This window comes from Panthera uncia, chromosome D1 (assembly GCF_023721935.1).
Source record: "Panthera uncia isolate 11264 chromosome D1, Puncia_PCG_1.0, whole genome shotgun sequence".
Lineage (NCBI taxonomy): Eukaryota > Metazoa > Chordata > Mammalia > Carnivora > Felidae > Panthera > Panthera uncia.
In genome coordinates this window covers 99,078,242-99,103,259 of record NC_064808.1, presented here as the reverse complement: position 1 = coordinate 99,103,259, position 25,018 = coordinate 99,078,242, and the positions used below count along the sequence as shown (strand labels likewise).

General features: G+C 37.1%; 1 pseudogene; it reads right to left on the bottom strand.

The window, feature by feature from the left end:
• Positions 1-823: 823 nt before the first annotated feature.
• LOC125929735 (NXPE family member 1-like) lies at positions 824-9,403 on the bottom strand (annotated as a pseudogene).
• Between the last annotated feature and the right edge of the window lie 15,615 nt (positions 9,404-25,018).

Sequence of the window (25,018 nt, the reverse complement as noted above, 5' to 3'; positions counted from 1 at the left end):
AAACTCCCACTGATGCTGGATTGCAAGGGGTGAGTCCACAGAAGAGTGTGGGCGTAGGGCATGCTGTTAGCAAGCTAGGTCGAGGGTTTTCATGCTGGGCTGTTTCTGGGAGATGTCTGTGTATCTAAGCTGGGTGGTGGGAGAGGGAATGGCATCTCCCAGCTCTTTTGTCTTAGAGAAGTCTCCCAAAGATCTCTACCCCTTCAGCACATACTCTGAGTTTAGTAAACAAATTTCTCTCCTGTATACCCCAGGCATTTTTCAAACTGCTGCTTGTCTATTGTATCTCAAAAGGGCTGTTTGTTGTGCTGCCTCTTTAAAGGCAGGGACTCCCTTTCCTGTCACCCTTTGGCTCTCCCTGAGCTGAGCCTGCTGATTTTTAAAGTTCCATGTGTTAACACCACTGATTGAGGGAGTTCACAAAGTTAGGCCTTTCTGGTTTTTAAAGCCAAATATGGAGATTCATCTTCCCAGTGTAGTTCCCTATGCCTGGGTACCCGGTGTGGGATCTGTTCTTTTCCCCTCTCCCATTGGTGAGTTTGGCTCCTGTGTTTCCACCCTTCTTACCCTCTTTGATGTGGCCTTTTTTATACATTTAGCTGTGGAGCGTCTGTTCTGCCAGTCTTTGGGTCCTTTTCTGGGTTATTTATACTGATGTGAGTGTTACCTAGATGTATCCATGGGACAAGGTGAGCCTAGGATCTTTCTACTTTGCCATTTTCCCTGGAAGTTTAAGAATAGTTTTGTATTTTTTTTTTAAGCTGGGAGAAAATCTAAAGAATAAAACTATACGAAATTTGGCTTTCGTTGTCATAAAGTTTTATTGGAATATAGCCATACTCATTCATTTACATGTCTATGGCTGTTTTCACCCTACAATGGAAGAATTGAGCAGTTGTGAGAGATGAATGGACTACAAAGTGTAAAACATTTATTATCTAGTCCTTTACAGAAAATGTTAGATAATGTATGTTTTAGACCATCAAGATGATCACATGTTTATTCTCTTTTACCCTAATAAAGTGTCAAGTTAGGATGCTTTCAGCCACAAGTAACAGAAAGTATGACCCAAACCTGCTTAAGGAATATGAACATTTATTATCACATGTAGACAATCTCCAGGGACGGTATAATCATTCTTCATGTCTGATTTTCTTGGCTTTGCATCCTACATTGTTTGTGTTTGTTCTTAAATGTCCTTCCCCTGTCCAGATGGATTCTTTGACAATACAAATCGAATTATTTGTAGAGATTGGTTCTAGGGGTTTTGTATATTTATGCTTTAGCAAACGGAGTTTTAAAAACATGTTGATCTGATTTCTAATTACATAGTCATGTGGGTAGACACTATTAGTGCCTTGTGTAATAGTCATGTCCCAGGCATCAGTGACATACACACCGAGATCTTTGAAAATGTCCTCATGGTACGATATTGAATGTAACCACGGAAGTTTCCAAACCTGACTGTGTGTATGTGCATCTTCCTGTTTTCTGTCTTAAAGGTCACTTTAGTGGCTGGGCTTCTTAGGAATAGTAGTGTAATAGCTTCTCGGGCATTCATGGCCCTGCAAATGAAAATGTCAATGGGGAAGGGCCTGAAGTGTTGGCCACGTGTGATGACAATGGCTGTGCTTTTGTCATCTGATATCCCATCATTTTCCTGAGGAATATAACCCTCGTCTATCCCAGAGTAGAGCTGAAGGGTGACAAAAGAGTACCTATGTTTTTTTTGCCACTGAATCTGAATGTGTCTTTCTGCACCCAAGAATAAATGCTTCTCAAAAATTCCAGTTCCAGGAAGATGAAAAAAGTTTATAAAAAAATAAAATTTTAACTTGAAGGCAATGATTATTCTATCATTTAAAATAGTCATCCATCTAGATTATTTCTTACTGGAACATCCTACGCTTTGGGGTAGATTATCTGTTCGTATGTGTGAAATATCAATCAAAATGTAAAGTTTTCATTGGAATTCATAAGGAGAAACACCATTTCTTGTGAAAATGGGAATAAAACGTTTTAAACATTTTTTTTTTCATCGTTTTTTATTTATTTTTGGGACAGAGAGAGACAGAGCATGAACGGGGGAGGGGCAGAGAGAGGGAGACACAGAATCGGAAACAGGCTCCAGGCTCCGAGCCATCAGCCCAGAGCCTGATGCGGGGCTCGAACTCACGGACCGCGAGATCGTGACCTGGCTGAAGTCGGACGCTTAACCGACTGCGCCATCCAGGCGCCCCGGGAATAAAACGTTTTAAATTAAAAGGCTCAAACCTAGAAAGTGAAATGAAGTTGAAAATAAGACAATCAAAGTGAGAGAATAGAGATCTCATTAATAGTACTTTAATATCAGCCTGAATTTCTAAAATAATATAACATAATTACATACTTTTTTACAAGTTTGGATAAGTATTCGATCCAGTGATGCAAGGTAGAGTCTCCCAGGAGATAAATGAATGTTCCTTTCAAAGAGCCATTTATCTCCATTGTATTTAACTGAATCTGGTTACAAAATGTAATCCACCTTCCTTCTGAAGTATAACCACCAGGGACAGGAGTCTTCATTCTGACTTGGCATTATCCTTTTAATTTTTCACTCTAATAACAGAGACACTTGTGGTAAGTGATTTTATTGGCGTAAGTTAAATATCTAATCATTCTCTGTCCTTCACTTTTTGATTTCTTTCTCATACTCCTGTTTCCTAATTCCTTCCTCCTACTATTCTTTGATCACCAGCTTTGTTTTAGCCACTTCTATGCATTTCTTTGAGATTTTGAGTCATCTTGACTCCTCCTTGTTCGTTTTCTCCCAAATCTGGTTGTTAGCTAAGTTTTGAAGTTTTGCCATCACTGCAGACTCTTTAGTGACTTAGGCTTTTGTCTCTAACCTGAGTATTAGTGATCTGACAGTTGGTGTCCTTGCACCAAATTACTTACCTTTGTTCCATTAGTGAAGCAGTGGTCTTATTTTTTCTATGAAATTTTTATAGGAATTTTTTTTTTGTTAAAAAAATAGCTTAAAATATAGTATGTCTGCATTTTAAAAAGTCCAAACACTATGAAATACGTAGCTTGAATGGATATATTTAGATAGGATTTCACAAAAACTAACATACAGCCGACAGTGCAAAGCAATTTCTGAGATTTTCCAGCAAGTTCCATTAGATTTAGAGGCTCTGTTGGCACATAGTCTGCTTTCCAAGGCATTGCAGGTAGCAATGCACTGAAAGTTTTGCTATGGCATAATGAAAATCCTCAGATATTTTACCTGTCTTGTTTCCTTTTCACTCAGTACATGCCCCCCTCCCCCACCACTGAGTTCATGCCTTGTATTTTAGGTTTGTTACAAAGCATTTCTATACTGATATCATATTCTGTATTATCTAGAAAGCAAATAATAATGACTTAAGCATATACATGTATTTATCCCTCACAAAACAGTCCTAACTTGAGCAAGCTAGGGCTGATATGACATTACATGCTTTCAAGGACACTTTCTGTCTTGTTCTGCTAATTTTTTTTTTTTTTTGAGAAGGTATGATAGTCTTAACTTTTTAATTTTTTATAGCTATATTGAGATATACTTGGCATACAAATTACTGCATGTATTTAATGTACACAGCTGAACGAGTTTGAACATATGCATGCACCCATGATACCACCGTCACAATGGAGGTGCTATTCTTAACTTATGACTTCAGTCTCATCGTCTAACATGGATCTTTCATCTCTCAGCATTATATTGAGAGTTCAGCCAGTAGGAAGCAGAGGTCAAGGTGTTTTACTTTTAAAGGCATGACCCAGAAGTTTCCCATATCACTTGCACTCATAATCCAGTCAAAAATCTAGTTATGGCTACCACCAGCTTCAAGGAAGACAGCCTGTAGTTGGGTGATCACGGGCCTAGCTAAAATTGCAGTGTTTTATTACCACAGAGGGAAGGGAGAATGGGAAGTGGAAGACCACACCCAGTCTTTGCTTTACTCTGCATGCTTAGCACCCCCAGAGGCCTTGCAGTCTCTGGCTGTCTGTCTCCACAGAATATTCATAAGCATGGTTGTACTGTGTTTGTAACCTACAGACAAAGTGGAAAAATGGTGCTAGTGGAAGAATTGGAAAATTCTGAACTATTCCAGGATTACCTGAAAGAATTGTTAAGTCATAGTGATTAGGCTTGCTCATGAGAGTTTCCATAATCCTATAATTATATCAAAACTTCAGTGTGACACGTTTGGGGTTCTATGAGGTTTGATAGCATTGCGCCTGGATGACTGACGATCATAACCCTGGAATCTTAATAATCCTAATGTACTGGCATACTTTGGTAGGAAGATATAGCCTTTGTGCTTATTATTGTAAACCATATCTTGTACAATATATATGTGTCAGAGTATTCATTTTGCCATGTGTCAAACTAAGTGCTTTGAAAGACTATCTCAAATATATAACGAATTTTTTTAATTAAAATTAAAATTTTTTTTCATTTTATTTATTTTAGAGAAAGTACAAGCAGGAGAGGGACAGAAAGGGAGATAGATTCCTAAGAAGGCTCCATGCTCAGGGTAGACCTGTTGTGGGGCTCTATCCCACCACCCTGGGATCATGACGTGAGCCAAAATCAAGAGTCAGTTGCTCAACTGACTCTTGAAGGTCCAATGAGGTCCTAGGTGCCCCTACGACAAATTTTCTTATGATTAGTCTTAATGTTTATTTTACTTAACATTATTATCAATATACTGTTAAGCCTACTCCAGAATTATTAAGATTCCATTAGACTTGTTGATTAAAGATTATGGCAGGGAGACTAGCATCCCCCCCTCTGCTAAGATATCTGCATTCTAATTCCTGGGACCTGTGAATGTGTTACCTTCCATGGCAAAAGGGAGTTTCCAAATGTGATGAAAGGTATGGATTTTGGGATGAGAGATAATCCTGGATGACCTAGGTGGGACCAACCTAAATCTCATTAGTCTTCAAAAGTGGGAGACGGAGGGCAGAAGAGTGGATCACAAAGATGTTATGGGGGACTTGGCCTACTGTTGTAGCTTTGGAAAATGGAGGAAGGGGGCTGTGCAGAACAAGGGCACCTCTAGAAGCTGGAAAAGGTGAGGAAGCTGATTCTGCCCTACAGCCTCCAGAAAGGAATGCTGCCCTGCTCAACTTTTGTTTTAGCTCAGTGAGACAGATATTTGACTACTGAACTACAGAACTGCAAGATGATATATTTGTATTATTTTAAGCCACTATGACACTTTTCAACATCAAATCATCCCGTCCAACAACAAAATTTATATAAATAGAAGAAAAAAAACCACCCTTATTTTATATCCCTTAGTAACATTAAAACATTTTTTCTGTAGGTCATACACATTTTGTTAAATTTGTGAAATGGCCTTTTAAAGCACAAAGTGGATTGTATCACTTTCTTCCTTAGTTGATTTTTGTAGCTTTCAAAAGCCTTCTGAATGAACCCTCAAGTTCTCAGCATAGTATATGAGAACCTCCATGATTTAGTTTCTTTTTTCTAGTCTCTTCCTTTGCTGTATTTCCTCAAATACTTCCACTCCATTGGCCTATTGATACCAAATTAAACTTGAATTATTTTTAACAATAAATTTTTTTAGTAATTTCCCATGCAGTGTTTACCCTTTATCTCATGTAATATGCATAAAAAATTAAAAATTACTCAAATCTAAATTATATCCTAGATTATTATTTGCTAAGCCTGGAAATCCTACTCATGATCCTTATGAGTTTTCTCTTTTGCCTCATTCTTTGTCTACAGATATCCTTCAGGGCTAAGTCAAATATAAACTTTAACATAAGCCCTCTACCTTTTACTTTCTTTATAGAATTGCTACATTGAATGTCTTTCAGACTGCAACCTTGCTGAACATTTATTTTTCTCCATTTGCCCATAATGCCTCATATCTATTAGAACCTTGATAAACATTTGCAGAATACATGAATAAATATTAGGCAATAAATCATTAGTTGAAATAAATCTCAAAATGAATGTTATTGGTAAACTCAGATAAGCTTTAAAGAAAGTTATTTTAAAGCCTAGTATAAACATTATTCTAAGTAACATGGCTTTACAGTTGCCACTAAAACACATTTAATAAAATGGAAACTCCATATAAAATTGCTAAGTGCATAAACTAAAGGTTAGGAAGTTATGCCAACAGAGAATTCGGCCAACCAAACCAAAATGTTCCAACTCTGAAGCCGTGGGTAACCATCAAAGACATTTGCACAGTGCCCCAGACAGAATCACCAACTCTAGGAGATGCACTACCATGTTTAAATATGAATGTAGAATATTGATACTTTCCCCTTTAGGAAAAATGGCTATGAAATCTGCTATAAAACAAGTTGGAAATAATTTCTTTGAACTGATTTCTCTCTTTAAAATACAAGGTGATTGATACCACAGACACCTGCTAGGACTTGAGCTCCAGGACATCCATGATTACTAGGACTGGTACTGATCACCATCCCCCTGTGTAAGAATGACTCTTGGAAGATCCAGGACAAGCACCACCTACCATAGGACAGAGCAAACTTACTGTTACACTGGGAGATGTCAATGACTTCAGGAGGTTTCATCATTTCAACTGCCACATTGGACCTTCAAAAAATAAGATCATAAATTGGCCTTCTGTCTGTCCACACAATACAGGTAATAGAACTCTTTTGCTTGTAAGAAATAACTTAAAATTTTCTACAACTGACAACTATTATTGTTGTGAATTTTGCATATATTGGGCATTGTATGTGGATTAGCATTTTGGAAAATTCTCTCCCTGTCTGAGAGCATGTCAAGTCCAGGGCCACTCTGCTCATCTGCCACATGCAATCAGTGTGTCCTCGAAATTTGTGATTCAAAATATTTACCTGATATGCAAGTTGTCTTCTCTCGTTTCCACATCATTTTTTGAAGTTCACATAATATTTTTCTTGGATTAATGTGGGCCTCTAATTAACCAAGCTGTCTCAGTTTTACCCCACCTAAATTTTCAACACAACTTCCAGAACACCCTTTTTAGTTGCAAATGTAACTGTATTCATTACTCTTTAAAATCCCAACCTCTTCCTTGAGGAGTTCAGGCTCTTTAGCATGGTCTGCAGACCTTTTGTCACAGGGTTGCTGCTTATTTCTTTATACATGTTTCTTGCTGTGCTTACCTCCCATTTTTTCCTAGAAATTTGCCTTCTGACAATCGTAAACCTTATCAAGGAAGGTAATGCATTTTTCTGATCTGCTATTTCCCTATTATCTATCAAAGTGGCTGGCAGAAAGTGGTGTTTAGTCTGATGCATGAATCAATGTACATTGTATTTCTTTCCTCCAGCTGATGAAAGACTACCTTCCTGCTTCAAAGCTCTTATCCTCCCTTTGACTCACTGTTTCAAACCTGTGTACATGTGTATGTAAGTGATAGCAAGCAGAAAGGGGATAAAGGGGGAACGGGGATCCAGGTGCTAGGTACAATGGATAGAAGTGGTACTTAATTTTCTGCTGTGGATGACTCCTTAGGTTCAAGTCAGAAAAAGGAAGAGATCACATTTTCATCCATTACTGTGACTTTAGGCCTCAGGATGGTTAGTGGGTAGGAAAAGATTTGGTGAGGTACACCATCAGAGATAAAAGGGAAAGACCAGAAACCCAATTGAACTTTTACTTCTTTCAGAGACTACAGATCAACACCTGGAAAAGTACGTAAGACCTGAAATGTGTGTTGTTTTTCCATGTTTGCTATCCATACTTTACTTCCTCTCAGCATATTTTTTGAAAGTGTAAGGGAGGAAAACTGCAAACTTGACTTTGAAAAACACCAAGAAAGGTGTTGTTGAGAAGCTAACATTACAGTCTGTCATCAACTTTAGGAAAAGTGAATCCCCAGGAATGAAAAGAGGAAATGGACTGAGCCCTTGAAACTTACAGGAAGTTATTAAAGGAGCAAAGGAGTCTGGAACTGACAGGTTTTCTCAGGGCTTGGACCAAGTTCAAGGATTTGTGGTGGTACCTAGTTACCCTTCGCAAAGTGGCTTATGAAGAGACCCTGATACTTCATTCTAAGCAATGAAATTTTCCAGCTTAATAGAGATCCAGGAGGCCAGGAAGTGAGCATCTGTTTGTGAGTAAGGGAAGAAAGGCATGGCCTTGATGCAGCTCTGATAGGAGAAATATGCTTTCAACCCAGTTTGTGGAGGACTGTTTGAGGGATTTTAAGAATCACTACATTGCAACCTTGGGAGTATGGACTCCTTCAGCCTGAGCAGTACATGCTGAGGAATATCTGATCTTGAGATCAAATGGAGATGACCAGTAGAAGTTGGATTTTTGGAAAGATTACTTAGGATGCAGTATAGACAACGGATTAGGGGGGGAAAGTTGGTGGGAGGGAAGCTGTGACAAGTAATCTAGATGAGATGATGATGATCTGAACTCAGCAGCACTAGGCTTGGAGAGAAGTGGATAAATGCAAAAGATATTTAAGAGGTAGAATTTACACAATTTGATATAGGGGATGAACGTACATGGACGTTCCATACTTCATCAAAGAATCCTTTTTTTTGGCATAACATTTTAAACACATATCAGAATACCTTTACACTGAACATATTTTGTAAGACCTAGGTCTGTGGTAAAGGATGTGTGTTTTCATGGGAAAGTACAGGTACATATAATACGGAGTTCCACTTTGGGCAGGAACATTTTGGTGAGAATGCCAACCTTGGGAGTGGAAATCATAAAAAGAGGTCTCCTAAACACTCCACATATCGAGTAGGACAGCTATCTGAAAGTGTTATGTTCAATATTAATTGAATGTAGCTCTGCCCACAGAACTTCCCGGTTATCTAAAAGTATATTGATGTGTACAAAAAGGCTTTTTTCCTTCACAGCAGGATAAGACATTTCTCAATTCCTGGTGGCCCTGTGAGTCAGAGCCTCACGGTGTGTGTGCTGAGGTTTCAGGTAGTAGAAGGCTTCTTGGTCTTGGGTATACAAGTACTCCCACAGCTCATACGTGAGTTTGGGGTCAGGCCAAATTCAATGAAGACATGAGTAGTTCCATTAACAAATTTACCATTGAAAATAACCCTGTCGTAGCCTTGGCTCCTTGCCCTCCAGAATACTCCTTCACTGGGGTGGATGATCAGGAGAGATGGAGACCTGGCCTTCCCAGAACAGACTGAAGCTGACAAGGTAGGTGCTGTTGTTGAAGTCTGCCTCCATTCGTGTTGTGCCTGCTTTTTGAGATGGAGAGCATATCCCAGATCCCAGCCCTCCGGGAATCACCACCAATTTCCTTCCTGCATCCCCAGGGGTCCCTCACCTCCATTAGGATGTCTAACTGCCCCCTCCCCCCACCGTGGAGAACGGTGCTGTGTGCAGCACTAGGGGTGGTGTTCATGCGGGTGAAAGATCTGAGTGGGGTCAGCGGGTCTAGTTTCTCTCTGATTCCCTTTATTCTTTGCTCAGTCTCTGTTGGTGACTTTAACAGTATCAGTGATAGTTCAGGGTATAAGGATTTCATTGAAGTGTTCCATTGATAGAATGAGATCACTAAGTTTAGACCAGACCCAAGCTGACATTACCAGGTATGTGACATAATGAAATGAACCTCTTCAAGTCATTTTAGTTATGAATTGTAATGTTTATTTGCCTATAATCAGTATTATTTAAACTGATAATTTTGAAAGACATGTAAATATCTTAAATATTTATTTTCAACTTTAGTTGATATACATTGTTATATTTCTGTCAGGTATATGACATAGCGATTTGCCATTTCTGTACATTACAAAATGTTCACCACAGTCAATGTAACCTTGTGTCACTATACAGAGTTGTTATACTATTATTATTTATAAATGGAAGATGGTACTTCTTAATCCCCTTTATGTGTTACGGTTATCCCTACTCAGGCAACCAATAGTTCTGAGTCGATTTCTGCTTTTCTTTATTGGTTTATATTTTAGATTCCACATATAAATGAAATCATACGGTATTTGCCTTAATTCATTTAGCATAATATCCTCTAGTTCCATCCATGTTGATGCAAATGGCAATATTCCATTCTTTTTCATGGCTGAGTAATCTTCTATTTTGTATGTACCCTGTATCTTCTTTATCCATTCTTCAATTGATGGACACTTAGCCACATCTTGGCTCATGTAAGCAATGTTTCAGTAAACATAAGGGTGCATATGTCTTTCTGAATGAGGGTTTTCATTTTCTACAGGTAAATACCCAGAAGTATAGTTACTGGATGGCTTGTCTATGTTTTTTTAAAGCTTATTTGAGAGAGAGGGTACCAATGGTGGAAGAGGCAAGACAGCTCCACGGTGACATCCGTGAGCCTGATGCAGTGCCCACACACATAAATCACGAGATCATGACCTATGCCGCGTCAGATGCTCAATGGACTGAGCCACTCAGGTGACCCAAGGTATTACTATTTTTAACCTTCAAGGAATCTTCCTATTGTTTTTGCCTACAGGATGCATTTATATTCCCACCAGTAGTGCACTAGAGTTCCTTTTTCTCCACATATTTGCTAACACTTGTTGTTTCTTGTCTCAGTGCCATTCTGACAGCTGTGAGGTGATAGCTCATTGTGTTTTTGATTTGCATTTCTCCGATGATGAGTGACGTTGAGCATCTTTTCATGTGTCTGACTTATTTGAAAAATGACTGTCGAAAAAAAAGTCCTCTGCCCATTTTTAAAATAAGGTTGTTATTTTTGGTGTTGAGTTGTGTGAGTTCTTTATATATTTTGAATATTAATACCTTATTGGATATATCATTTACTAATATCGTCTCCCATTGAATAGGTTGCCTTTTCATTTTGTTCAAAATTCCCATCACTGGGCAAAATCTTCTGGTTTGACATAGTTCCAGTAGTTCATTTTTGCTGTGTTTCCCTTACCTGAGGAGATGTCCATAAAATGTTGCTAAGGCTAGTGTCCAGGTTATTCTTTAAGTGTTTTGTGGTTTCATATCTTCCATCTTGCGTTTATGGTGTAAGAAAGTGGTCCAGTTTTTGCAACACTATTTATTGAAGAGACTATGTTTTCTCCTTTGTATATTCTTGCCTCTTCTGTCATATATTTATTGACCATAAATGTGTAGATTCCTGGAATCTCTACCCTGTTCCCTTGATATGTGTTGATATTTTTGACTACTGTAGCTTTGTAGTATATATTTAAACCTGGGATTCTGAGATCTCTCGTTTTGTTCTTTTTCAAAATTGCTTTTGCAATTTGGGGACTTTTGTAATTCCATGAGTATTTTAGGATTGTATGTTCTAGTTCTGTGGGAAAAGAAACTGTTGGTATTTTGATCAGGATTGCATGGAACCTATAGATTGCTTTGGGTAGAAGGTACAGTTTAACGATATTAATTCTTCCAAACCATGAGCATGGTTTCTTTCCTCTGGGTCTTATAGTTTTCAAGTATAGGTCTTCCACCAACTTGGTTATATTTATTCCTAGGTTTTTTATTCTTTTTAATGCAATTTTAAGTGGGATTATATTCTTAATTTTGTATCCTGAATTTTGATGAATTCATTAGTTTTAACAGTGTGTTGAAATCTTTAGGGTTTCCATATATGGTATCATGTCATCTAGAAATAGTAACAGTTTTGCATCTTCCTTACCAATTTAGATAACTTTATTTCTTAGTTTTCTCCAATTGCTGCAGCTAGTACTTCTAGTAGTATGTTGAATACAAGACATGAAGCTGGACATCCTTTTCTTGTTCCTGATCTCAGAAGAAAGGCTTTAGTTTTTCATCCCTGAGTATGATGTTGGCTGAGGATTTGTCATGTACTGCCCTTCTTATGTTGAGGTATATTCCCTGTACACATACTTTGTTAAGAGTTTTTATCATAAATGAATGCTGAATTTTGTCAAGTGCTTTATATGGTTTCAGGAGTAGGATCCAGTGACTCATCTCTTCCATGATACCTAGTGCTCATCCTGAAAAGTGCCCATGTTAATGCCCGCCACCCGTTTAACCCACCCTCCCTTCCAGCAACCCTCTGTTCTCTATATTTGAGTCTTATGGTTTGCCTCCCTGTTTTTATCTTATTCTTACTACCCTTCCTCCATGTTCATCTGTGGAGTTTCTTAAATTCCACATGAGTGAAATCATATGATATTATTTCTCTGACTTATTTCGCTTAGCATAATACCCTCCAGTTCCATCCACGTTGTTGCAAATGGCAAGACTTCTTTCTTTTTCATCATTTGGCATTGTGTGTGTGTGAGATATATATGTATATCACATCTTCTTAATCCATCACTTGATGGACATTTGGGCTCTTACCATAATTTGGATAGTGCTGCTATAAACATTGGCATGAGTGTGCCCCTTCAAATCAGTATTTTGTGTCCTTTGGATGAATGCCTAGTAGTGCAGTTGCTGGGAACAACACGAAAAGGCAACCAATGGAATTGGAGAAGATATTTGCAAATGCCACATTGGATCAAGGGTTAGTAACCAAAATCTATAAAGATCTTACCAAACTCAACACCCCCAAAGCCCAAATAATCCAGTTAAGTAATGGGCAGAAGAAATGAATGGACATTTCCAGATGGCAAACAGACCTATAAAACATGCTTAATATCACTCATCATCAGAGAAATACAAATCAAAACCAATTCTGACCACCTCACACTGGTCAGAATGGCTAAAATTAACAACTCAGGAAACAGTAGAGAAAGGGGAACCCTTGTGCACTGTTGATGGGAATGCAAACTGGTGCAGCCACTCTGGAAAACAGTCTGAAGTTTCCTCAAAAAATTAAAAAAGTGACCTCTTTTAATGTCCATCACTCATTTAGCCCATCCTTCCCCCCACCTCCCCTCCAGCAACCCTCAGTTTATTCTGTATATTTAAGACTCTTATGGTGTGCCTCTCTCTCTGTTTTTATATTATTTTTCCTTCCCTTACCCTATGTTCATCTGTTGTTTTTAAATTCCACAAATGAGTGAAATCATCTGTTATTTGTCTTTCTCTGCCTGACTTATTTGGCTTAGCATAATACTTTCTAGTTCCATCCACATTGTTGCAAATGGTAAGAGTTCATTTTTTTATCCCCGGTTTCTTTTTTCAAATAATGAACTCTGTTTTAAAGTATTTCATTGTTTTTTTCCTTTTACTAATTTTGGGTGTGTTTTTTATTTTTCTAACTCCATTAAGTGTTGTTTCTGATGGCTCTATTGTCATAAATGTCCCTCTAGGAACTGCTTTTGTTGTGTCTCAAAGATTTTTGACCATGATATTTCCAGTTTTATTTGTGTCCTCATGTTTAAGTTCCTTCTTGTTTTCTCCATTAATTAACCCATTGGTTGTTTAGTAGTATGTTGTTTAACATCCCTGTTTTCTTGTTTTTCTAGTTTTATTTTTGTAATTGATTTCTAGTTTCATACCATTGTGTTTGGAAAAGATCAATCTTTTTGAATTTATTTAAATTTGTGTTCTTACATATAATCTATCCTGGAGAGTGTTTTATGTGTATATAAAGAACGTGTGTTCTGCTGTTTGTGGATGGCATGTTATGTGTATATTTTAAGTTCCTTTGGTCTAATGTATCATTTAAAGCCACTCTTTCTTATTGACTGTGTGGATGATCTTTCTATTGCTATAAGTGGAGTGTTCAAGTTCCCTACTATCAGTGTGTTATTGTCACTTTCTCCCCTATGTCTGTTAATATTTTTTTTATATACTCAGGTGCGTCTATGATAAGTGCACAGATATTTACAATTGTATCTTCTTGTTTATCACTTTATTATTATTCATTGCCCTTGTATATTGCTATAGTCTTTTTCTTAGTTTATTATGTCTGATATAAGTATAGCTACACTGGCTTTTTCCCCCTGCTTCTATTTGCATGGAATATCTTTATATATTCCTTAACTTTCAGTTTGTATGTGTCTTTAGGTCTGAAGTGGGTCTCTTGTAAACAACCTATAGGTGGATCTTTTTTTTTCTTTTTGAAATCCATTCAGTCTGTCTATTTTGATTGGAACATTCAGTCCATTTAAGGTAATTTAGATGTGCTTGTTCCCATTTTGTTAATTTTCTTTTCCTTTTTTCTTCTCTTTCTTCCCTTGTGATTCCTTTCTTTTATAGTTTGATTTGTGGTTACCATGATGTTCGTATATAACATCCTATGCATATAGCACTTCATGTAAAGGTGACTGTTGCTTAAGTTTGAACACATTCTAAAAGAATTATTTTTTTACTCCCTCTTCCATGTATATGAAATATTTCCTATCTTTTTTGTATCTCTTAACTAACTATATAAAATTGGTATTTTTGGTCTGCTTTTTCTCTATTGGCTTTTTCCTTTCAAAGAAGTCTAATATAATTAGACCATTTTAGTGGTGATATACTCTAACTTTTGTTCATCTGGAAACTTCTTTATGTCTCCTTCAATACTGAATGCTAACCTTGCTGGTTTCAGTATACTTGGTTGTAGGTTTTTTCCTTTCAGTACTTCAAATATACCATACCACTGCATTCTGGCCTGCAAAGTTTCTGCTCAAGAATCAACTTAAAGCTTAAAATGGGTTTTCTTGCAAGTAAGCAATTGCTTTTCTTTTGCTCCTTTAAAAATTCTCTTTAATTTTTATGTCATAATTAGTATCTGTCCTGATGTGGGCCTTTTTGGGTTCACACTGGAGCTCTCTGTCGATCCTGGAGCTTGATGTCTGTTTCATTTCCCAGTGTAGGGAAGTTTTCAGTGATTATTTCTTTAAGTTTTCTATGTGAATTGCATTATCCTTGATGTTGTCCTAGAGGTTTCTTCTTTTAGATCACTGATCTGTCCTGCATCTTGTTATCTGCTGTTGATTCTCTGTACTATATTTTTCATTTCAGTTGTTGTACTTTACAGCTCTGATTGGTTATATTTTCTGCTTCCTTGCTGAAGTTTTCAAGCTGCTCATCCACTCTTCTCTCAAGTATGGTGGTCATCTTCATGACTATTGCTTTGAACTCTTGATCAGGTAGGTCATTTATCTCCATATTGTTAATTGTTTTTCTGAAGTTGTGTTGTTCTTTCATTTGGAACATACTCATCTTTTTCCTCATTTTGTCTGACTCTGTTTGTCTCTATGTATTAGGTCAGCTACGTCTCCTGGTCTTAACGTTACTGGCCCTATATAGAAGAAATCTTGGGGTTTTCTTTAGTGCAGTACTTACTGTTTAGTAGAACCAGATGTTCCAGTGGTGTCTCCTATGTTTGCAGCTGGGTGAAAGTCCTGGGTACAACTTGCCACGGGTTTGGTGGTAAGCAGGGCTGCCTCCTTCTCTCACTAGGGCAAGACTTGCTTTGGAGTGGTGCTGGTTCTGGACCGGGTTGACCCAAGGCATGGCAGGGTGGAACACCTGCAATGGTAAGTCCACAGGATAGATGTCGAATGACCAACTGGCACCTACCTGTATCAGGCCAGCTAGGCTCAAGAGGGGCAAGAAAAGTGGTACCTGCCAGCACTTCTGTACCTGGAGATAGTTCCTGCCCCCCTGGCACATGTCCTAGTCTATAAATGTCCTACATGTGTAGCTTGGGCACTTTTCAAACTGCTGCCTCTGTGGTCTCATTGTACTTGAGCCCTTTAAGGGTATATCCCTCTTTCTGATAGCCCTCCACTCTTACTGAAGTTAACCCCCTGCTTATTTTCAAAGCCTGATGTTATGGGCTCATCGAGCCAATGCAGATCCCTGTGACTGAGGGTGCCCAATGAGGGACTTCAAACCCTCATCCTTCAGGGAGGACCTCCACCCCTGTGATATCCTTCCTGCTGGTTGGTCACTGCGGGTTTTGTCAGGACTGCATCTCTGCCCATCGTACCTTTCTAGATGTAGCTTTGTCTTCGTATCTTTAACTGTGGAAAAGCTGTCCTGCACAGTCTTCGGGTTTTTCTCAGAATGAGGTATACTATATGCCGTTGCAGCCTTGTGTCTGCAGGAGGAATTGAGCTCGGATTCTTCACTTCTCTTCTTGACTAGTAAAAGACTATTAGACATAGGTAAAAGAAAAAAAAAAAACAACTAGATTGAGGTAGAACTAACAGAACTTAGTTATGGCAGGATATGAGTTGTATAAGTAAAGGAAGAGTAAATGCACCTGAGTCAATTAATTATTCATCAGTATTCTCTGCGGTATATATTTTAACTTCCATATTTTATGGAAGGCTTGAACAGTTGTGGGTAAATATATTGAATCTAAAAGATTATTGGTCTGGCAGATGGCAAATGAGCTCCCTTCCTCCCAGGGACACACCGAGGCAATAACTACATATAATGCAACTCACTCTGAAAATGACCTGTGACTGGCAGAATAGGTCTCCACAACTGAAGGTATAAAGAGAAGGTCACGTTGACAAGAATAGGAGGGGGAGGGAGGTGGTCGTGAACCAAACTCCCAATGTGGTGACCCCTTGCAGTAGAAATATCACAGGTGTGCATTTACTCCCTGAAGAACAAGAGGATCAAGCTCCACATTAGGTGCCCACAGCCCTGGAAAGCTTTCACTAAAAAGATAAGCACCCATAATGTCCGGCTTTGGCAGATCCTGAGGGAGCTATAGGAAATAAAGACTCCTCTTTTAAAGGACAAGCACACTCTATCACTTGCACAGAAGCAGCACTTTGAAACATGTCTGGATTATATGTGAAGGAGGCTCACTGACTAATTTTAGGGCATGTGCTGGAGGGGCAGAAATCTGTAGGAGCTTTTTTGGGAGTATCAGGGAGTGCCATTTCCTTCCTTCAGCCTAGCCTTGCAGGAGGCAGTTCAGGCACTTTCCATCTACCTTGCTACTAGTTCTCACCCCACCCTGGTATTTTTGTGCTGATCTACATCACCCAAGCTGCCCCCCACTGCAGGTGTCCTTTCATAATAACTCCTGTCATAGTGGTGGGGGAAGGGAGCCAGCTATGCTGGGAGCTAACCCCACCTCCTGGCAAGCTGATAGCCATGACTACTGGGGGCATGCTGGTGGGCAGCCACCCCCCAATAGTTGCTGAATTACAACAGGAGGGCACATGCAGCCCATGCAGGAGTCACCCCTGGTGATCAGAATCTACTGAGCCTCCCAGGACATTTTCTACACAAGGCTGCTACTTTCAAGAACAGGAAATAGAGCTGACCTACCTAATACGGAGAGGCAGACGAAATTGCTTCAAACAAACAAGTGAGGTAATCTACCTGGGAAAGAATTCAAAATAACCGTCAAAAAGATGCTCACAGGACTCGAGTGAGAAAGTTAGTATAGAGATAGAAATAAAAACCCAACCCATCAGAGCAGAATAGAATAACAACTGAAACAAAAAATACAGTAGAAGGAATCAACAGATTAGAGGATGAAGAATGGATCAGTGATCTAGAAGACAGGAAATTGCCCAGGCTGAATAACAAAAAGAAAACAATGGGAATAGGTTCAGGGATCTGGGACAGCGTCAAGTATAGTAGCATTCACATTACAGACCCCTCTGGAGACAGAGAAAGAGAGGGGCATACAATTTACTTGAAAACCTGGGCAATGAAACAGATATTAAGGACCAGAAAACTCAACAAGATGAACACAAAGATGTCCACACAAAGACACATAATAATTAAAGTGTCAAAAAACAAAAAAAGGTGAAGGGAGATCTTAGTTACTTACAGAGAACCCTAGAAGGGATTCAACAGAAATGTTTCAGACCCGACTAGACTGACATGGTATATTCAACATGATGAAAATACCTACAAGCAAAAATACTCTAACCGGCAAAATGATTCAGAATTGTAGGAAAGTTTATCACCATTAAACTGACCTTACAAGAAATAGTAATGACACTTTTCAAAGGGGAAAACAAAGGGCCATAAGTACAGTAAGAAAATTATGACAAAAATATTTCACTGGCAAAAGGAAACATAATGAAGATAGATCAATAACATATGAATGTTGATAGCATGAGTAGTGAAACCAATTATATCCATAATAACTAAGAGCTACAGAAAATAAGATGTGAAATATATATTAAACTTTCAGAGACCTAGAAAAATATAGTGCTTTTAAGTTGGAACACATTTTAAGTGGCCATCCACTTAAAATGGATTGCTATACACTTAGGGGCTATATATGAACTATATTATAACCAAACATAAAAGCTTCTAATAGATATAGAATAAAGAAAAAGGAATCCATAATAATAAAGCCTTCAAATCACAAGGGAAAGAAGCAAGAGAAGGACCAGAGAAGAGCTACAAAAATAACGAGAGGACAATTAACAAAAAGCAGTAAGTTCATACCTATCAATAATTACTTTAATGTAAATGGACTAAATGTTCCAGTCAAAAGACAAAGGGAGACTAAAGAGATTAAAAAAATAAAACAAAAACCAAAACCCAAAGACCCATTTATATGCTGCCTACAAGAAGCTTATTTCAGTCTTAAAGACATACAGAAAGAAAGTGAAGGAATGGAAAAATATATTCCAGGCAAATGGAAACAAAAAGTCAGGGTAGCAATATTAATAGACAAAATAGACTTTAAAACAAAGACTGTAACAAGAGGTAGAAGAAAATTACATAATGATAAAGGGATCAATTCAACAAGAGTATAAATAGTTGTAAATATTTATGTACCAAACATGGACTCACCTAAATATATAAAGTGATATTACAGACATAAAAGGAGAAATTGACCAGAATACTATAATAGTCGGGTACTATAACATCCCAGCATCAATGGATAGATCATCCAGACAGCAAGTCAATTAAAAACAACACTGACTTTGAATGACATATTAGACCAGATACACTTAACAATTATATACAAAACATTCCAATCTCCACACAGCAGAGTACAGTTTTCAAATGCATATGGAACAATTCTCTAGGATAGATCACATGTTAGGCTACAAAGTAATTCTCAGTAAATTCAAGAAGATAAACCATTGGCCAGATTCAACAGGAAAAAAGAGGACTTAAATCAGAAGTTAAAGAGGAGAAATAACAACCAACAGCACACAAATACAAAGGAGTATAAAGGACTACTATGAAAAACTACATGCTGAGAAACTGGAATAAGTGGAAAAATTTCTAGAAAAATAAAATTTTCCAAGACTCAATCAGGAAGAAATAGACAATCAGAACAGACTGGTTACTAGTAACAGAATTGAATCAGTAATCCAAAAATCTCCCCAAAAAACAAAAGTCCAAGACCAGATGGCTTCACAGGCTAATTCTACCAAATATTTTAAGAAGGGTTAATACTTATTCTTTACAAATTTTCCAAATTTATTCTGTGATGCCAAATTTATTCTCTGATACCACAGCTAAAGACACTATAAAAAAAATCTGCCGAACTACATAATATCCTTAATAAACATAGATGCCAAAATTCTCAGCAACTAATTGAGTCCAGTAATATATTAAAAGCATCATTCACCATGAACAAGTTGGATTTACTCCAGGGATGCAAGGATGAGTTAACATCCAAAATTGATCCATGTAATATACCACATTAACAATAACAAAAACATTAAAAATTATATGATCTCAACAGATGGAGAAAAAGCATTTGACAAAATTCAACTTGTGTTCACAATAAGAACTCTCAAGTAAGTGGATGTCGAGAGTACGTACCTCAACATAATAAAGGTCATATATGACACACCCACATCTAACATCATAATCAGTGGTAAAAACATGAAAGCTTTTCCTCTAAGATCTGGAACAAGACACACATGTCCACTTTCACCACTTCTATTGGAAGTTCTAGCATCAACAATCAGAAAAGAAAAAGGAATAAAATGCATCCAAATTGGTAAGGAAGAAGTAAAACCTTAACTAATTCCAGATGACATATGACTGTATAGAGGAAATAGACCCTGTGAAAAAAAAAGAAAAAGCCCAAACAGAATAAATGAATTCATTAAAGTTGCAGGGCAGAAAATTACATAAATCTTTACATTCCTGTACACTAACAAACCAGAAGAAAAAAAAAGTTAACAACACACATAAAGCTTAACCAAAATATGTCTCCACCCCAGCAACAATCAATAAAATCCTTGTGGCTGGTAGAAAGCAGTGGAGCAAACCAAAAGGGACAAAAACAAACAAACAAACAAAAACCCAAGGAGATGAGATGTTATAAAAAATAAAGCTTAAAGGAACCCAAGATTCAACCTCTGACAAGATCAATGAAGAAATAGAGATGCAAATAAATAAAACCCCAAACAAGAATCTTTTCATGTACTTCTGGAAAATTTTAAAAACCTTAATTTGCACAAAAGGGAATAGAAAAATTGGATGGAGAATAACCATTCAATACACATAAATAATAATCACAGTAATAATAATGTAATTGTGATAATGATAAACATGTTACCATTTTCCCCACTTCTAGAAGTCACAGGCTGAGATTATTTTATCAGTGGGTGCAGATATCCCTAGGTTACATAATGAGAAAAAATTGTCCAATTAATATTATGAGTTAGAAATATGTTTTATGCTAAGACTTCACAAGCACAATATAAGAAAAATATAGGCCTATTTCCTTCCCTTCTGAATATGTTGAACATGGCTTTAAGATTCTTTTATATCCATCAATGTAGATACAGATGTAGCCTGAGTATGTATGTGTGTTTATTCATCATGGTCAATTATGTATTAATTTAGGATTAACAAATGGCCCCAGAGAGAAAAATCTTACAGTATAATTTATTCTTAGTGGTTTAAAGACAAACATTTCATGTTTTTTACTGTTCTCAAATTAGGAGTACAGTTGCCAAAATCACATTTGCTATATTTCGAAACTAATGTAACATTAAAGTTCAATTTAAAAAGTTAAATACTTTTAAAAAATTAAAAATAATGTTTAATTTTGAGAGACAGAGTGTGAGTGGGGTAGGGGAGGGGAAGAGAGAGGGAGACACGGAATCTGAAGCAGGCTCTAAGATGTCAACACCGAGCTTGATGTAGGGCTCCAATTACATTACTGTGTTATCATGACCTGAGCCCAAGTTGGACATTTAACCGACTGACCCACCCACACAACCCTAAATACCTTCTTTTTGAGGTCAGAAGAAGACAAAGAGGTTAGCAATTTTAGAAACCCTGAATAAAACAAAAAATCAGAGGTATGAGAATTTTAAGGGAAAAAGCAAACTGTCCTTATTTTTGCAGGTGTTGTGATTGTCCACAAAGAAGACCAAACATAGCAAATTATGTGCATTAAGAGAGTCAGTAAGGAACTGGATACGAAATAAACTTGCAAAAATCAATAGCACTTACCTATACCAGTAATAATCACCAAAACAATATAATAGAAGGTAGGTTCTGAACTTGATGGAGGCATTTTGAAAAGACCTGAGTGAAAAACTCTAACACTTTGAAAAATAGGGTGGCTTAATATTATAAATTTGTTAATTTTCCCTTAAATAACTTTAAAATTCTATGTATTTCTCTTGATGTATTTAGTTCTCAAACTGTTGATGGCTTTCTACTTAAAGTTTTTTTAAAATGTTTATTTTTGAGAGAGATCACGAGTTGGGGAGACACAGAATCTGAAGCACCCTCCACGCTCTCAGCTGTCATCACAGAGCTGGATGAGGGGCTCAAACCTATGAACTGTGAGTGAGATCATGACCTGAGCCGAAGTCGGACACTTAATTGACTGAAACACCTAGGTGCCCCTTTCTACTTACAGTTTTTGATTTCTGGTCTAATTTCACTATATCAGAAAGCATACGCTCAACAATTTTAACCTTTAGAAACTGAGACTTGCATTATGTGAAGGCTATGGTCCAATTTCATGAATGATCTAGGTGCACCTACAAGAATATGCAGTTCACAATTGTGTTTCACATAGGTTTCATTTGTTAAAAATTACTTAGAGAGGTTAATGTCTATTAATATGGCTGTAGATTTGTCTCTATTTTTATCAATTTTTGCTTTATATATTTTGAGGTCATAGTATTAGTACATGCATCATTATAACTTCTTGGTGGATTATCTGAGTATATTATCTTCCTGATTATATTTTCTTGGTATATTATCATTAAGAAGGTCTGTTTGGGGGCGCCTAGGTGGTTCAGTTGATTAGCAGGTAACTCTTGATTTCAGCTCTGGTCATGATCTCATGGTTCCTGGGTTTGAGCCCTATGTTGGGCTCTCTGCTGACAGCATGGAGCCCACTTGGGATTCTCTCTCTCCCTGCTCCTATCCTGCATGCATGCACATGTGCTCTCTCCCTCTCTCTCGAAATAAACTAAAAAAAAGCTTGTGTAGTTACAATAACGAAAGGCAAAAGAGGCTTTGAGAAAAGAAGCATTTTTTTTTAACGTTTTTGTTTAAATTCCAGTCAGTTGGCATACAGTATCATATTGGTTTCAAGTGTTCAGGATAGTGCTCATCCCAACAAGTGCACTCCTTGATCCCCATCTCCCACCACCCCCTCCCATCTGGTAACTATCTGTTCTCCATAGTTAAGAGTCTGTTTGTTGGTTTGCCTCTCTTTTTGGTTAGTGTTTTGGTTTATTTTGGGGGTGGAGGAGAAATGGTAAATACATCCCTCTTTTACTTTCAAACATTAAGTTCTTTATAATACGGCACTTGTAATCAACATAAAAGTTTTATTGTTTTAATATGGTGAGACAAATCTTGGATTTTAGTATATTTAATCTTTTTTTTCCCTACAGGACCCACCTATTTTACTGCCTCCTTTTGGATTTATCAAGTATTTTTTTAAATTAAAAAAGGTTTATTTTTGAGAGAGAGGGAGAGCATACGAGTGGGAGAGGAGAAGAGGAAGAGGGATAAGAGGATCCAAAGCAGGCTCTGTGCTGACAGCCCTGTGCGGGGCTCCAACTCATGAACCGTGAGATCATGACCTCAGCTGGTGTTGGATAGTTAACCAACTGAGCCACCCAGGGACCTGATTAATCAAATAGTTTAAATTATTCCATTTATTCCTCTATTTAACTAAGGGTTTTACATTATCTTAGTATCTTTTATTGGCTATCTTAAAAATTACACCTTGCATCCTTGATTATGATAGAAACTTAGAATTCTTTAACACTACTTACCCTTTTTGTATTTTGTTATTTTTGTCTAGTATTTTAATTCTATGTATATTTTAAAATCAACAGCATATTTTGTTTTTTGAAGCAATCATTCACTTATATTTACCAACTTTTTTCCCATTTTGAGTTAAATTTTGTTTATGGTGTGAGGGAATGTTTGTGGATCATTTTTTGCAGATGGATATACATATGTGTTCTGGCCACTTATTAAAAAGATTATTCACCACTGAATTTCTTTGGCACTTAAATTGAAAATCAATTGGTCCTGTATATTAATGTTTATTTCTGAACTATTTGTTCTGCTCGATTTATTTTTATGTCTGCCTTTGTGCCAATACCACACTGTGTTAATTACTGTGGCTTTATAAGAAGGCTTTAAAAAAACCACGTTTATTTATTTTGAGAGGGAGAGAGAATCCCAAGCAGCCTCCGCACTATAAGCACAGAGCCTGATGCAGGGATCTATCTTATGGGATCGTGACCTGAGCCACCTAGGCGCCACTATATAAGTCTTGAAACCAGAAAGAATAAATCTGCCAACTGTGTCCATGTTTAAAAAAAAAAAAATTCTATGTATTTTGAATTAAGTTCCCAAGAGGATTTTCTTGGGTTGGGAGAGAAAACCTGATTGTAAAATCTTGCAGAATGTAATAGTCTGTGAATACCTGGGAAACATTTAAAAAATATGACTACCCCTACCATAAATTATAGTAATAAAACAGTATTGTAGTATCAAATAAACCAATCAAATTGAATAGGTCCTCTGGAAACAGACCTGCTTATAGATGGGAGTTTGCTATATGTCATTGGTAACATCACAAATCAGAAAATTATATTTAGTGAACCATAATGGAAAAGTTGTCTCACTTGTGACAAATTGGAAAAAACAAAGATTCCTATCTCATGCTGCATACAGAGAAGCTCAAATGAAATAAAAACCTAACTATGAATGAAAATGCAATATAAAGAAGTTTATAGTTTCTTTATGATCTCAAATTAGGAAGTATTTTTTAAAAAGATCTCAAAACAGAAACTATAAGTAGTTATATATTCAGTTACTCAAAGTTAAAAGTTTTATTCACTGATGACAGACTGGGATAATATATATGGAACATTTAAAACTAATGAAGAATTATTATGTAGAATGTAAGAGCTACTACTGAAAATAAAGAACATGTCGGTAAGCTCAGCAGAAAAATAGACAAAATGTTTATCACCTTATTGGGCACATTAGGAAAGAGATGCATTTCATTTAGGAGAATAGATAAGTTACACTTTGCATGTACATACAGTAGAATACATGCAGCTCTCAGAGATCATGAATTATATTTACATGTAGCAATGTGATTAGACATCAAAGAATAATTTTGAATGAAAAAATTAAAGCATTTATGTAAGTAAAATAAAAATACTAACACAATACTGTATGCCTTTCAAGGTCACATACATGCCTAAATATATGTGTTGAATAAAAACTGGAATGCTATGAGGAATAATAGTATGTAATGGGTGACCATGGGAAAAAGGGAATGAGAGTATGGAGAATGAATGAAAAAAGTACAACAAAAAAATCATATATGGCCATGTAGCTTAAGATAGATTGACTTTCCTTCAGATAACAATAATCAACTCTGAGAAAATACTAAAAGCAAGTACCTGAAGGCTATGTAGAGTGAACAGGGGCAGGCAAATTTTGAAAGATGAAACTTGGAAGAAGGAGCCACGAAAAGGCAAGTTTTCTGTTTCTGAAGCTTTCACCTGAGAACAGTTTACAGAGAAGCATGGAGTACTGAAATGCAATAGAAACCTACTATTTTTTAAAATGGCTTCAACAATTTGAGAGCAGAGTCTGAAGCAACCACAGTCACTGAAAAAGAATGAAATCCCAGAACAGTAAGAACCAGAGAAGGGCATGCCCCAAATT